Source organism: Oreochromis niloticus, linkage group LG7 (assembly GCF_001858045.2).
Source record: "Oreochromis niloticus isolate F11D_XX linkage group LG7, O_niloticus_UMD_NMBU, whole genome shotgun sequence".
NCBI lineage: Eukaryota > Metazoa > Chordata > Actinopteri > Cichliformes > Cichlidae > Oreochromis > Oreochromis niloticus.
The window spans coordinates 2,027,925-2,042,828 of NC_031972.2; the positions used below are offsets into that span (position 1 = coordinate 2,027,925).

The window sequence follows — 14,904 nt, forward strand, 5'->3', positions numbered from 1 at the left end:
TCAGGGTCTCTTTTCAAGAGACTAAAAGCAATATAAGTGATAAATATTACCATTCTGTGGAATATTCTTATATTTCACTTTTACTTGTTCCCATGTTCTAGTGGGTCCTGTTGTGGCTCTAATGTGAAAGAGGATATAATGTAATATAATATAATAAATTACTTACGAGTTTAATTTGTCAGCAACTTTCTGCCAGCCCTCTCTCCTTGCTTTTGCAGCCTTTGCAGTGTTCCCCTGCGTTTTAATTAAACTCTGAAACTCCTGAAATCCCTCAATCAAGAGTTCTTGCTCTGCTGCCAAAAAATACTGAGCGCGCTCCTTCGACATCTTCGCCGACCAATCAAAGGGTTGCCGATCAATGTTTCTACTATCGATGCGTAGCCCCTTTTAAGCCACCCAGTGATCTCAGATTACTTCATCCAGCTATACTAATCGTCAACAACAGGTGTGTTCGGAGAACCGGATTAGCGAGCTCAAAGTTGGCGCGATGATTTGATCTTGGATGTAGTAAGCAAGGTACGAAGAACGGACCCCTGAGCCAGAAGTGTTGTGTTAAATAAATAAATGTTAATAATGTGAGGTCCAGTGGGAGCTTTAGCTTTAACATCACTTGGTTTTCAGAGGAACAAACATTCATGTGTACAGATTTGATTCTGCTGACTGAGCTGCTCTGATGCCAGGTCAGAGACAGACTGTGCAACAAGATGTTCAGAGCATATGAAGGTGAGGAGGTTCAATCAGCATCAGTAAATACCAGGTTTAAAATCAGATTTATATTATCGAGATCCCACAAAAAAATACCAACTCATAGTCTGGTTAAAGACAGCGAAATACTAGATAAATATGATATTTAAAGACATGTGGGTCAAAACAGCTAAATAGCAGATAGATATGAAATCAGTAGTAGGTATAAAACAGTTACATACTCAATTAAAGTGGGGTAAATATCAGCAGTTAAAAGCAGTTTAAATAATAGATAAGCATGAGTGAGTGTATTTTGTGTGTACATGTCTGATGGCTGCAGGAAACCTCTCCTTTCTGCTGAAGCTCAGATCTCTGTGGTGGGACAAAACATAGCATCCACACTGAGCCTGGAGACAAAACTCAGGCTGTAAAAACTCTGTCACCACAAAACATCCAACGATAAGATGAGCTGTTACTGCTGATCTGTGTAAATATTAAAGCCTCAACATTGCTGGTGGTGCATGTTGGTTAAATGATGATGGATGAACGATTGCTGATAGATGATGAGTGGATGGTTGATACAGCAGGATGGAGGATCGATGGATGGATGAATGGAGGATGGGTGGTTTATTATTTTAAAGTTGAATGAAGTGTCGGATGAATGAACCAGAAATGCTGAAGTAAATTACAACAAATTACTGGACTATGGGCTACTTCAAGCCAGAAGAGCCACTGCACTATGTTGGAGGAGCATGGTGGTAAATATCCCAATTCTTTGATCTTTGGGCTGAAGGAAGAACAACACTCGGTGTATAAATGCTCAATCAACAATCTCTTTATTCCATACAACACTTTGAGCATTAAAAACATCCGGAAGGGGGAGATTTACACAGGAGGGTGTCCGGCAAAATCTCGACGTGTCTGACCGTTTCTCACATTCTTATAGCTTCAGCCCCCCTCCAAAGTCATAACACCTAAACATCCACATTCTTTCTATCTCTCAGTGAGCCTAAGTTACGACCTTGGCTCCCTGTGCAGTATGTTCTGTTCCTTTGTGTAATCAGAAAAGCAAGGCCATGATTCTCTGCAAACAGTACTTTTTATAAATCATCAGTATAATGTATCATAAAACAGTGTAATTCATTGACAGTAAATCAGCAATATAATGTAATACAAATCAGTCTAATAAATCTAATAATTTTCACCTTCTTCTAAATCAGGAGTATAATGCAACCTAAAACAATATAATGATTTCACAATCTTTAATCAAAGGCATGATGTGGCCTATAGCAGTACAATGATTCAATCATTTTTTTGATTAGATGCATAATGTAGCATAAGATAGTGTAATAATCTCACAATGGATGGGACTCCATGGGACTCTGGAAGAAGGAAAGTGCAGATTCTCTGAGCCTGGAAACACTAATGTACATTGACAAGAGCAAACAACTTTGTGAATATCTGGAAGCCACACATGAAAAATATAATGAATATAAATTGTGGAGTGGGGGCGGAGGTTATTCATGGGAAAAAAGGAGGGCGGGGAACGTTGTCTCTAGTACTATTTTTGTTTTGTTCGTTTTTAGTGTCACTGTGAGAGCTATGTTCATTTCTACACTTGATCAGGATTCATGCAGGTTTGAAGTGTGGGTGTGGGGAGTTTTAATGTCTGTTTGCGTTGTTTAAAAGAAAATGTCAATAAAAATACAAAAACTCAGCCCTGAACTGTTTGCTTTTTATCTTTTGAGTTGTCTTGATTTTCAATTCAATTCAATTAAAAATTTATTTGTATAGCACATTTAAAAACAACAGAGTTGACCAAAGTGCTTCACAATCGGTTAAAAACAAGAGAAAACAATAGAGAAACAAATACAGATAAATAAGAAGACAGTGAATTAACAATAAAAACATAAAACAGGCCTGATGGTACTCATACTGAACTCGAATTAAAAGCCAAAGTAAAAAAGTGAGTTTTAAGATGCGATTTAAAAGACTGAATAGACTCTGAAGTCCGAATTTCCTCTGGCAGATTATTCCAGAGTCTGGGTGCTTCTACTGCGAAGGCCCGATCTCCTCTATGCTTCAGTCGAGACCTTGGTTGTGCAAAGAGCATCTGGCTAGATGATCTCAGTGCTCTTTGGGGTCGTACATGTTGAGGAGTTTGTTTAAATAACAGGGCGCCATATTATTTAAAACTTTAAAGGTAGGTAAAAGAATCTTAAAATCAATACGATATTTTACAGGGAGCCAGTGTAAATTTGCTAAAACTGGAGTGATGTGTTCATACATTCTAACATCTAGGTGATGAAGGCATGAATAAGTGTTTCTAGGTCTCTTGGAGGAAGATAAGGCTTAGCTTTGGCAGTTTCACGTAACTGATAAAAACTTGTTTTCACAACTGTGGACACTTGCTTCTCTAATTTAAAGGAGCCATCTAAAAACACTCCGAGATTCCTTACAGTGTGAGAAAGATGACAAGCAAGAGGACCGAAGGTATCAGTTAACTCAAAGGTTCCCAAAGTGTGGGGCCCGCCCCTAGGGGGGCGCAGAGCCATTGCAGGGGGGGCGCGGTATGAAAAGAAAAAAAAAAAAAAAAGAGCGCTTGGACACTGTGGACAGGTTTTTGACGGGGCTCCCACACAAACGCAAAGCAGGAGATGAAGCATTGCCAAATATGTTTCCAAACCAACTTCCTTCCAAGCCAAAGACTAGAAAATATGATGAAGCATATCTTCCCTTTGGCTTCACCTGCACAAGTGCCAAGGTAGGTCTCCCCTGCAAAAGTAGTTTCCCTGCGTCGGGAGCAGCGCTGGGCTCTCCAAATCACGGACAAACAGGATCCCACATTCTTGATTTTTAGTTCACAAACACTTCTTGTAATAACTAACTACTCCTGACATTTTGGACATATTAGCTCTTTATGCGGTAAAGTTACAGTGGGATACAAATAATATCAGGCTGATCCTGCCGTAATTTGTTCCCCCGGTTCAAATCACGGACAAACAGTATCCCACAGCTGTTTATGTTTTTGAACCCATTTTGCACAGAGAGGCATTTTTTGAAAAATGTATTGACAGCAATGTTGAACATTATTACACAGGAAAAAAACAACTACATGTAAAATAATTACACCGTGACGCCTCTGCCTTTCTAAATGCAGGGACAGTAACTGCGTGTGTATGTAAGCGTGTAAAACCTGCAGATAGTCAGATTAACAGTAGTTTGTCTCTATCTGCCATTCTGCAATTCATCTCATGTAAACAATAATGTGGCGCACAGCCTGACGTGAAAAGAGGCACATAGCTTTGACGTTGCGTGACGAACTCTGTAATCCTCGTCCACACATAAACGCAAAAAAGGAGTTTTAAATAATCTCCGTTTTCGGTGAATCGCAACGCCGTTTACGTGTTGACGAAAAGCCCAAACGCATAGAAACAGCTGAGTTTTCAAAAATACCCGTGTAGGTGTGGACGCAGCGTAAAAGAGTTAGTAGTATATTTTATTACTACCTACAATTTATTGCCGTTTACTTGTATTTGCTTAATTGTTTACTAAATGTTTGAGGTGTGAAATAAACCGCAATGGAGTTTATAAACAAAATATGGGTGTGTGTGTTTGGAGGATGTGTTTGTGCGGGGGGGCGAACATTTTTCTTGTAAGAAAGGGGGGCCTGGCAAAAAAAGTTTGGGAACCACTGAGTTAACTTGTTCAAAGGGGCATGAGTTCCAAAAAACCATAACTTCAGTCTTATTTTCATTTAATTTAAGAAAATTCTGTGTTAACCAGTCTTTAATATCATGTAGACAGTTAAGCAAAGGCTGCAGTGGGACAGAGACGTCCAGTTTCAAGGGGAAGTAAATTTGGATGCCATAAGCATAACAATGAAAGGGAATGTTGTATTTCCTAAAAATAGATCCCAAAGGCAGCATGTATAAGGAGAACAGAGTTGGACCCAAATCAGACCCCTGTGGCACACCACAACACATCGGGGTGGAGGAAGAGGAGTATTGCCCAATTTTAACAGAAAAAGATCTCTCTCATAAATATGATTTAAACCATGATAAAACTGTGCCTTTTAGACCAACAACATGTTCAAGTCTCGATAAAAGAATGCTGTGATCAACTGTGTCAAAGGCGGAACTACCTTCTATTTATAGAGTTGCTAATTATTTTTCATTATTGCAGCAAACCAGCCTATGAAATGAATGAAACAAATCCTGACACGGTTCCAGCGCTACACAAGGGACCTGCTTCAAACATACCACCATGCCAATCAGATTACTTCTTCCATGTGAGGGTGAAGAGGTGACCCTTCTGGATAAGATGGCAAAGGTTTGCTGCGTTTTGGTGAACATGTGCCCCACAATTAATGCTGATTAATTACACCATTATTCGAATAAGTCAAGGAAATACATGTGGTAGTAAAACCAGGGAAAAATGCTCCTGTAAATAGTCTTAAAAGACTTGTGCTGTATATGTAGTGATAAGTTTTCAAAAGAGACAGTAAATAGCAGAATGCTAGTAGTGGGTGATATTATTTAAATGCTGTCATGATTTTATGTGAACATTTTGTCATTTGTAAACTATAAACGACATGGATTCTACATTGTAACTGATGTGATGTTTTACAAAGTGGTTTTAATTAAAAAAAGGCAAACATTTGTTTGTTTCTTTATTCAACAGTGTTACTTAGTAAGTACATATTCAGTAAATGCAAATTATTTACATGGCCCCCTAAATACAACATTATGGGTTATTCAGAACAGAACTATGCTTGGAAAAATATTTTCCCATCAGTTGAGACAACTCCTTCACAGTAGCAGGTGGAATTTTTCCTTTTTGAGGACGGCTTCTTTTACCTGTCACTACGAATGGTCTGTTTATGTTTTGATTGAGAGATTTGATTTGATTTTTGGGCAGCTGAAGAGGAGAAGTCTATCTTAAGGCCAACCACTGGCTGTATCTTGGTCATATTACCCAGCAAAACCCAGTATGCAGGTTCATCTGTAACAGTCCTTGTGCCACGGATCTTCACTGTTGCTTCTACTTTAAACAGAAGAGCAGGGACATGGGTGCAGGTCTCCACGACTCCGGCCACACAGGTGCAGCGGGCGGCTTCAACCTTCCCTGTGATGCTCACAATGACCCATGGCTGCAATGCTGGTTCATTCAGTCTTTGAGATTTCAGTACCTGAAACGCACACAGACAAAGTTCATTTAAAGACAATAACTTCAATGAGCCAAGGCCGACACAAATGTGTTTAATCTACTTTCAAATCCATTTATCATAAATGTAACAAATAAAGTGTTTTTATGTATCCATCTATAGGACGCTGCATGTTATATTCTAAACCTGCCTGTTTCTTTTTAGAAACCTATCAGCAAAAAACATGAACCTAAAGTATGTAATGCAAGGATGTCATCACTTCGACTTTAAGTGACAATTATGGACACCTAATATGATAAGGAGATTCTGCAGGTCATTAATCAATGTATGAAACTAAAATAGAATGTTTTTTTTAGTTACACAGGACACAAACAAGGAAGCAAGATGTGTAATTAGGATTATTTATAATAAATATGAATTAATTAGTGCAATTTCTTTAACCATAGAAAATAACTAAATCGTTCAGGACAATGTCACATCAGTGCACTGAACTCACTATGTTATCCATCTAACAGACCCTCAACATGTTTTCACTGTAATTTCCCCCTCATCAATGAATTTATGCTGCACTAATCTGAATGTTCGGAGGGAAATCAAACGCATTTTACTCGCAGTACTCAAGCTGACTTACCTTTGTTTGGATTCTACTTTTATTCTATTGCATACAGTATTTTATTTTATTGCATTCCAGTGTTTTCTAATTTCTGCTATATAACTTTGCACTTTTGCTGTAACAAAACAAATTTCCCACCTGTGGGACTAATAAAGGTAATCTTTATCTTTATCTTTACGACGACGTATTCACAATGTGGAAGCTTAAAAATAGCCAAATCTTGTACCCAGTCCTTGGTGAATTGGATGTGTGCCTCCAGAGATTTATAATTGCGAAATTGGTGCGCCGTGTATGCGCTGACTCCACAGACAAGGTACGAGAGTAGATCATGCTAAGTCAATAGCGGTTTGGTCTTCAGGGTTTCTACTCCACGGCCGTATTTCATACGGGTCCACATTTCCAATGCACGCTATTTTTTTGCAAGTACCGTCTCTTTGCATCTGGACACAATCTGTCTCTATACCGTCCTTTTTCTTTTGAGCTACTTTTCCGAATGGTTCGTCCTTCCAACACAGTGTGTTTGTTTTGATTCGTGGCCTGCCAATATGGTGCTGCGTAGTGATGCGCGAATCATGAACGAATCGTTCAATACTCGAGAATCACTTTACTGACTCGTGAATCATGATTCACAAGCGCAACTGACTCACTGACTCATCCCTGTTGCTGTTAGCAAACTAATTTCACTAGTAGAAATATATCTAGCTTATAATTCAAATTGTGAAGAAAAACACAACATCCAGTATCTTAACAAAAACATTTCTGCTCTGAACTGGAAGAAAAAACCCTGAGTAGAAGCTCACATCAAGACAATAGCTCCTCGGTTCACAGTAGCAACGCTCTGCTAACATGCTAACAGCACATTTGAGCTACTCACCCCCTCCATTCCTGCGCTGAATCATAGAGCGAGCGAATCACTCATGACTCGCTAACCCCCTCCCTCCTGTGCTGAATCATAGAGCGAACGAATCACTCACTCACTCACTCACCCCCTCCCTCCTGGCTCGCAGCTACTTCTTCTTCTTCTTCGTTGGCAACCAATGTTAAGGCGCACTACCGCCCCCTGGCTCGCAGCTCAGTGGACATTTAGATGAGAAAATATATATTTGACACATGTAAGGAAAATACTAATAAAATAAAAATAAACAAAAGAAATGTTCCCTTTAGAAATTCTTTTGCTCTTTTTTGCTATATAAAATAGTTGTTTTCTTTAAGAATCACTCATCTTAGCAGTAGGATTTACATTAAAAGAGAAACAAATTAAGTTTGAGTGAAAATGTACATTTTTTGCACTCTCTGGTCAACTGACTCAGTGACTCAAATGACTCAAAAAACCCGATTCACTTTGGTGAGTGACTCATTAAAACTCGATTCAGTAAAAAGAATCAAATTTACCATCACTAGTGCTGTGCTCCCACAATGCATTGCGGCGTTACATCAACTCCACAGCCCTTTGCGTGCAGGAGAGTATGCGCATGCGCATTGCCATGGTGATTTTAAAAATAAAGATAAAATGAAAAGTAATTAGTAAATATTTAAATATTCCCACAAATGTGCAATGAACGTGCAAAAATTCTATTTATTAGTTGTTGCTGTTTCTTTCTTTCTTTTTTTTTGGAAAAATAACCGACATCTCTGAGGTGCGAATTCCGACAGTGAGAGGAACGGCCGGATACAGGAGACGGGAAGAAACAAGCTGATTATGTTCACGTTAATTAAGTGGTTGGAAGATGTAAAATTCTCAATTCTGCCAACTGGACATATACGAGATTTTAATGAGGATGAATAATTAGCTGGCATGGAGGAAACGGACCTTTATTTGGTGGAGTGGCGACAAGGAGCCAAAAGGCGGGTGGCCGGTCTATGAAGCCTCCATCATCAAGCTAGCAGGTGCCTTTTCGCAAATATTACTTTATTCTCGCTTATTTGGCACGGAAGCGTAGAGCTGCCACCCAGGCAAAAGAAAAATAGAAGTATATCACATTATAACGTGAAAAGTTTATCGTGCTAACAATATGCTATCATGTTAGTACATTATACTGTTTGTATAAAATAATATCACGTTATTACAATATACATAATTATCACATTCGTACAATATTATGCGAACGTGATAATTATGTATATTGTAATAACGTGATATTATTTTATACAAACATGAAAAGTATAATGTTAGAACAGTAAACTTTTCACGTTATAATGTGATATAGCTCTATTTTTCTTTTGCCTGGGTAGCAGTTCTACGCTTTCGTAATTTGGTAATCAAAATATGTAACTTAATTAATTATATTGTGACTACTTTAGCCTTTTCTTATTATTCTGCCTTCTCAGAAAGGGAAAAAAATACGAATAAAACTGTTTACACTTGTTATATACAATAACGGCCCTGCGACAGACTGGCGACCTGTCCAGGGTGTACCCCGCCTCTCGCCCTATGACAGCTGGGATAGGCTTCAGCGCCCCCCGCGACCCTGGAAAGGATAAGCGGAAGCGAATGGATGGATGGATGGATATACAATAACTATCAAAACCTATTCACATTTAATTTGACTTTCACAGAAATCCCACCTCTCCTTCTGGCTACAGAGTACTTACTTACCAAGGTTAGAAACAAAGCACAGTTATGCTTTATTAATATTCACTAATTACAGTGTTCCACATTTCCTTGCTTTTTTAGTCATTTTTAGGCTTTTTAGAGTTTTTTTTGGTTGTTAGCAGTAATGTTTCTGCCTATTTATTTCAGCCCATGAAATCGAATGCAGATCTTCCTGATGTGAGATTTACATAAATGTAAGTAATTTTGTTTGTCGTTATCATTAATGTTGTTGCTGTTGTTGTTTTTGTGCAGTTTGCAATCATATAAACCTAGCAAGCATCAGTCAGCACAGTGCCTAACCTAAACAGATTCTTGCTTTATTCACATATATTATATGTAATTATATATACCTGCACATTGTACCTAGGGTTGCAGCTACTTGGCCCCACTCCATTGTTGTGACAGCCCTGATTGTCCTTGTACACTGCATCTGAACAGGGAACAGTCTGCCACATTAATGTATTTTTAAGTGACACATTTTCCCAAACACTAGCTGTGTTTGTTGTCATTCAGACCAATACTACTGCTTAGACATTGCTTAGTGGTCATGCATGTTTGGTAAGCTTGTTATGATACCAAAACAGTAGGCCTGTCACATTAATCGATATATCGACTTATCGCACAATATATTGTGTTGATGATGATAATTGTTGATGATGCAATTTATCTGCCATTATATTTACATAAAAAAATTACAAAAATAAAATATAATAATAACAACACAATAACATTAAATAACATTGTTTTCTATTTGTTAGAAAATTTACTATTTATTCAAGTTTTTAAGGTATTTAATATTTTGATACCTAATTTCCATGATCTAAATATTTTAAGAATTAGATGTTGGTTTGTCAATTGAAAGTGTGTAGATCTTGCATTATTATGGTGTTATATTATGATTATACAGTCAAAGACATAAAATGGTCTTAAAATGACAATGACATAAATTTGTCGCAATTGTTTATGGGGCAATATACCGACCAACAAAAAGTTGTTATCGTAACAGGCCTACGGGTTTATGATTGATAAATACAAAAAATAAATACATTTAATTTCTCTGAGATTCTTTGATATTCAGTTACAGTTCACACCACAGTTACCTGTACATGCAGTAGTATACTGTAAATTTAAATCTCTGCATTTAGCATCCCACTAGAATCACAGTTACTGTCTCTCTTTTTTTTTTTACAAATACCTGTACTATTACTAACACATTTACAGTTGTGCCATACTCCTTCCATTTCTGAATGATGGCTTGAACAGTGCTCCGTGGGATGTTCAAGGCTTGGGAAATCTTTTTGTAGCCTAAGCCTGCTTTAAATTTCTCAATAACTTTATCCCTGACCTGTCTGGTGTGTTCTTTGGACTTCATGGTGTTGTTGCTCCCAATATTCTCTGAGACAACCTCTGAGGCCGTCACAGAGCAGCTGTATTTGTCCTGACATTAGATTACACACAGGTGCACTCTATTTAGTCATTAGCACTCATCAGGCAATGTCTATGGGCAACTGACTGCACTCAGACCAAAGGGGGCTGAATAATTACGCACACCCCACTTTGCAGTTATTTATTTGTAAAAAATGTTTGGAATCATGTATGATTTTCGTTCCACTTCTCACGTGTACACCACCTTGTATTGGTCTTTCACCTGGAATTCCAATAAAATTGATTCATGTTTGTGGCTGTAATGTGACAAAATGTGGGAAAGTTCAAGGGGGCCGAATACTTTTGCAAGTCACTGTATATGGTGAATTTATATGCATAGATACAGTCATAGTGCTTGACACATGCACAGAGCAGTAGATGGACTAGAAGGGAAATAATTACAATCATGATGTTGATTGCTGATGTCAGTATATATATATTTTAGAGGAATGTTTTGTTTTTCACCCAAAATGAACTATATTGTTTCAGAAGAGATTTATTACCCTACCGGACTCTTATATATTGTTCTGTTTTTTGTTTGTTTGTTTGATTTTGTTATTTTCAGGTTCAATGGTGCGTGTTCTTCTAATGGCTGCCTTCCCACTGGAGGTTTTGATCCACAGCAATTTAAAAGGTAAACAGCTTTGAAAGTCAGTTCAAATGGTTAGCTAATAGTATTCTAAAAAGCCTACTTCTCTGTCACCAGTTTCTTTACCAAAAAGTACCCATAAAAGTATCTCTCAATAGCATATCATTGTAGTTCAAATGTTCAGTTGAACAAATATCTGATTTTTGGAAATCTAAAACTAGTCAAACACTCAGATGTTCATGCTTTTTATAGGAGGACAGAGCAAAACGGACATCGGCGCAAAGCGAAGAACTGCCCTTGATAAGGACACTATGACAGCCATATATAGTAAGTTAAGACTTTCTGTGTATCTAAAATTGCATACAGCACAAGTAACTTTGCAACCATTAAAAAAATTGCACAAATAGGTGATGATGCATTGTAGTGGTTGATCGCAGACAAGGAAGATCAACAGATTTATGAATGCTGGAGGGTAAGGAGAGATGACCAAAAGGGGTGTTAGCATTACTGTAATGTGAACTGGATAGACTTTCCATCTAGGAAAAAAAAAGAGGTAAAATTATGCGTAAAATATATCTGTATTAATATCTGTATCTATATAAACAGAAATATCTGTTTGCTAAATGAAGCCAGCTATCATAAATCATATTTTTATTTTAACTCTGATAAAAGTAATAGAACTGTGACTTTTGTTTGTTACAGTGGTGGTAAGGAAGAGGTTTCCCACTGTGTCCAGACGGGCTTTGGGGATTGCAGTGAATTCGAAGCTGGGGGAACTGAGACTGCTGGAAAAGGAAAAAAACTTACATTTTAAGTATGTTGATTTATGTTCCTACAAACACACACACATATACACATATATGTGTATATGTGTGTGTGTTTTTATATGTGTATATACATATATAAAAAAAAAACACCCCGCTCGCCCCTGCGGGCAGTTTTATCCTTCAAGCTCGGGTCCTCTACCAGAGGCCTGGGAGCTTGAGGGTCCTGCGCAGTATCTTAGCTGTTCCCAGGACTGCGCTCTTCTGGACAGAGATCTCCGATGTTGTTCCCGGGATCTGCTGGAGCCACTCGCCTAGCTTGGGAGTCACCGCACCTAGTGCTCCGATTACCACGGGGACCACCGTTACCTTCACCCTCCACATCCTCTCGAGCTCTTCTCTGAGCCCTTGGTATTTCTCCAGCTTCTCGTGTTCCTTCTTCCTGATATTGCTGTCATTCGGAACCGCTACATCGATCACTGCGGCCGTCTTCTTCTGTTTGTCTACCACCACTATGTCCGGTTGGTTAGCCACCACCATTTATATATATATATATATATATATATATATATATATATGTGTGTGTGTGTGTATGTGTGTCTGTGTGTTTCTTTTAGAATGTTTAAATATGTAATGAGAATATAATTATAAAATGAATATTCCTTGCTTGATTGATATGCTATATGTATGTTTTAGACATCAAATAAAGATTTTTTTCAGCTGTTACATGTGAATGTGTTTTCTTAGAAATATATGAAGGGTTAAATTTATATATTTTTGAATGATTTTAAATAAGTTTAAATTATTTAAAAAATGGCCAAAAAATATATGCGTTAAAACACATTTCAAAATATATTATAAATATATTTTGAAATATATTTCAAATTATACAAAAAATGGCCAAAAAATATATCCGCTAAAATACATTGTAAAATATATTTATATATTTTGAAATGTATTTTAGCGGGCTCGGCTGTGATTGGTGGACCTAATGAACGGCCTGATGTGACTGGTTCCTGCGGTGGACGTGAACTACAAAAGGGCGACTGAAGAGCTGCGGTGGGGGGATGTGTGGCAGACTTCCCGTGCACTTGCCTCAGGTCCAGACGGAGCGGCCGCAGCCATAGTCACTTAGTTAAAAAGTCGGGCATGTGTGTGAGGTGCGGAGTAAGTAGGGGTGAGCTGCGTGACATCCCACTCTTGTTATGGTCACTTCGAGCCAGGTCGTAACACATTTACATGACATAAAGACATTAAAAGTCACGTTAAAGTCACAGCAGAGCTTCTGTTAACTATTTTGCTTCCAGCAGGAGGCGCTGCTGCAGCAAATACAAAGTTAAACAATGCTTCACATTAGGGAAAAACGACAATCGAATAATGACCAAATATACAGCAGGTTTAATAACAGAATGATGCTGGTTAACTGACAAACTCTGTATAAGAAAAAAGTATATTAAATTATATTAAAATATTAGATACACATCAGGTTTAAAAACCAAGTGAAAAAAGATTAAGGTTCGCTTTTCAGTTGCTGATTAGAGATCAGATAAACACCAGCTACATATGAGGTTAACGCAGATAAAAGGTAAACTGGTAAATCCTCCCCTGGGTCCTGATCCCCTCTGACTCTAACGACACCACGATTGCTAACATGAACATCGTGTTATATTCAGTAAGAGCTAAAGCCAGGACGGAGACCAGACACCCATCAGGGAGACGAGCTCAGAGAGGCTCGCTTTGTCCCATGTGAGAATGTTCCGATGTGGCGTCTACCAAACAACCATTTTATTTTATCCCTATTGTTTGTTATTTCAGCGTTTCGCTCATTCTACATGTTGGCGATCACCTGAACGAAACAGAGGTGGTTTGTTCCTGCAGACCCATGTTCTGGCTTCAGTAAAAAGATGCGTGCTCCATCGTTAATTAGAGAGATGTCGTAGTTATGGTACAAAGAATATCATCCCTTTAGTGTTTTGTGCTTATATTTATTTACTGCTGCTGTAAGGATCAGCTCTGCAAAGACCCGTAGGGCTGTTAATATTCATTCCTGTGGTGTTGACACTGTCATTCTCGGGGAGGTGTGATGTGGTTTCACTGTTTCACTGGTGCACTGTGAGCTCCGTGCTCATGCTCAGCTTTGTTGTTCGAATGTTAATAAAAGCTGCCTTCCTGTAACTGTGGAGTGTATAGGGCACAGGAATGTGCCCTGTTCTGTGGAAATGTGGTTTGAGGAGACTTGTCCCGATTCAGGTTTTAATTTGGACCCGAAACAGGAAGCACTTTGTGATGTCACGAACACGAGTTACGTACAGCATCAGCAGCTGGTGGAGGGAAGCAAAGGCTCGGTCAGGGACGTACCCGATGGTGTTGAGGGCAAGACTGAGAGCCCGCAGCTCTGTCAGAGCGCTCAGAGCACTGACAGGAACCTCCGTCAGGATGTTTTCATCCAACCACAGGTGATGCAGTGACCACAGGCCTCTGAAGGAGGTGACTGCAGATGGGACAGGAAGTTATCATCCAGGCAGCTGGCAGGGAAAAGCAAACATTTGTGAGCTGCATGAGAGGTTGAAGAAGGGAATAAAAATAAATCAACACAAAATGCTAACATGGCTTTGTGCTGTGTTTTTTTATTTGATCATTTCTGTGATTATTCAGCTATTTTTCTGCTGTTGTCATTCGTTATTATTTTTCAGGTGATTTCTTTCTTTTTTATGGTTTTTATTATTGTTATTTTTTCATGTGATTATGTTGGTTGTTGTGATTTTTCTTTTTGGTTAGTTTTTGTTTGTTTGTTTTTTCTTTATTTTTTGCCTGTTATTTTGAGAGTTAGTGTTTTTGTTCAGTTTTTATGATCTTTGAGTTGTAATTTTTCATTTGCTGTTATTTTTATTTTTGAAATGTCAGTTTTTTAGTTATTATCTTGCGGTATTATTCTGTTGTTAGGGTTAGGGTTTTATATATATATATCAGGTCCATAAATATTGGGACAATTCGAACCTTTTTGGCTCTAAACACCACCACAATGGATTCCAAATGAAACGAACAAGATGTGCTTTAACTGCAGACTGT

At 38.3% G+C, this 14,904-nt stretch overlaps 2 long non-coding RNA genes across 2 annotated transcripts; both read left to right on the forward strand.

The window, feature by feature from the left end:
* Nucleotides 1–8,147: 8,147 nt before the first annotated feature.
* LOC112847301 (uncharacterized) lies at nt 8,148–9,297 on the forward strand. Its single transcript, XR_003220762.1, has 3 exons — nt 8,148–8,351; nt 9,021–9,064; nt 9,205–9,297. It is a non-coding gene; the product is annotated as an uncharacterized LOC112847301 (long non-coding RNA).
* A 1,735-nt stretch (nt 9,298–11,032) lies between these two features.
* On the forward strand, nt 11,033–11,868 carry LOC109203050 (uncharacterized). Its single transcript, XR_002063018.2, has 3 exons — nt 11,033–11,116; nt 11,324–11,398; nt 11,774–11,868. It is a non-coding gene; the product is annotated as an uncharacterized LOC109203050 (long non-coding RNA).
* The last annotated feature ends 3,036 nt before the right edge of the window (nt 11,869–14,904 follow it).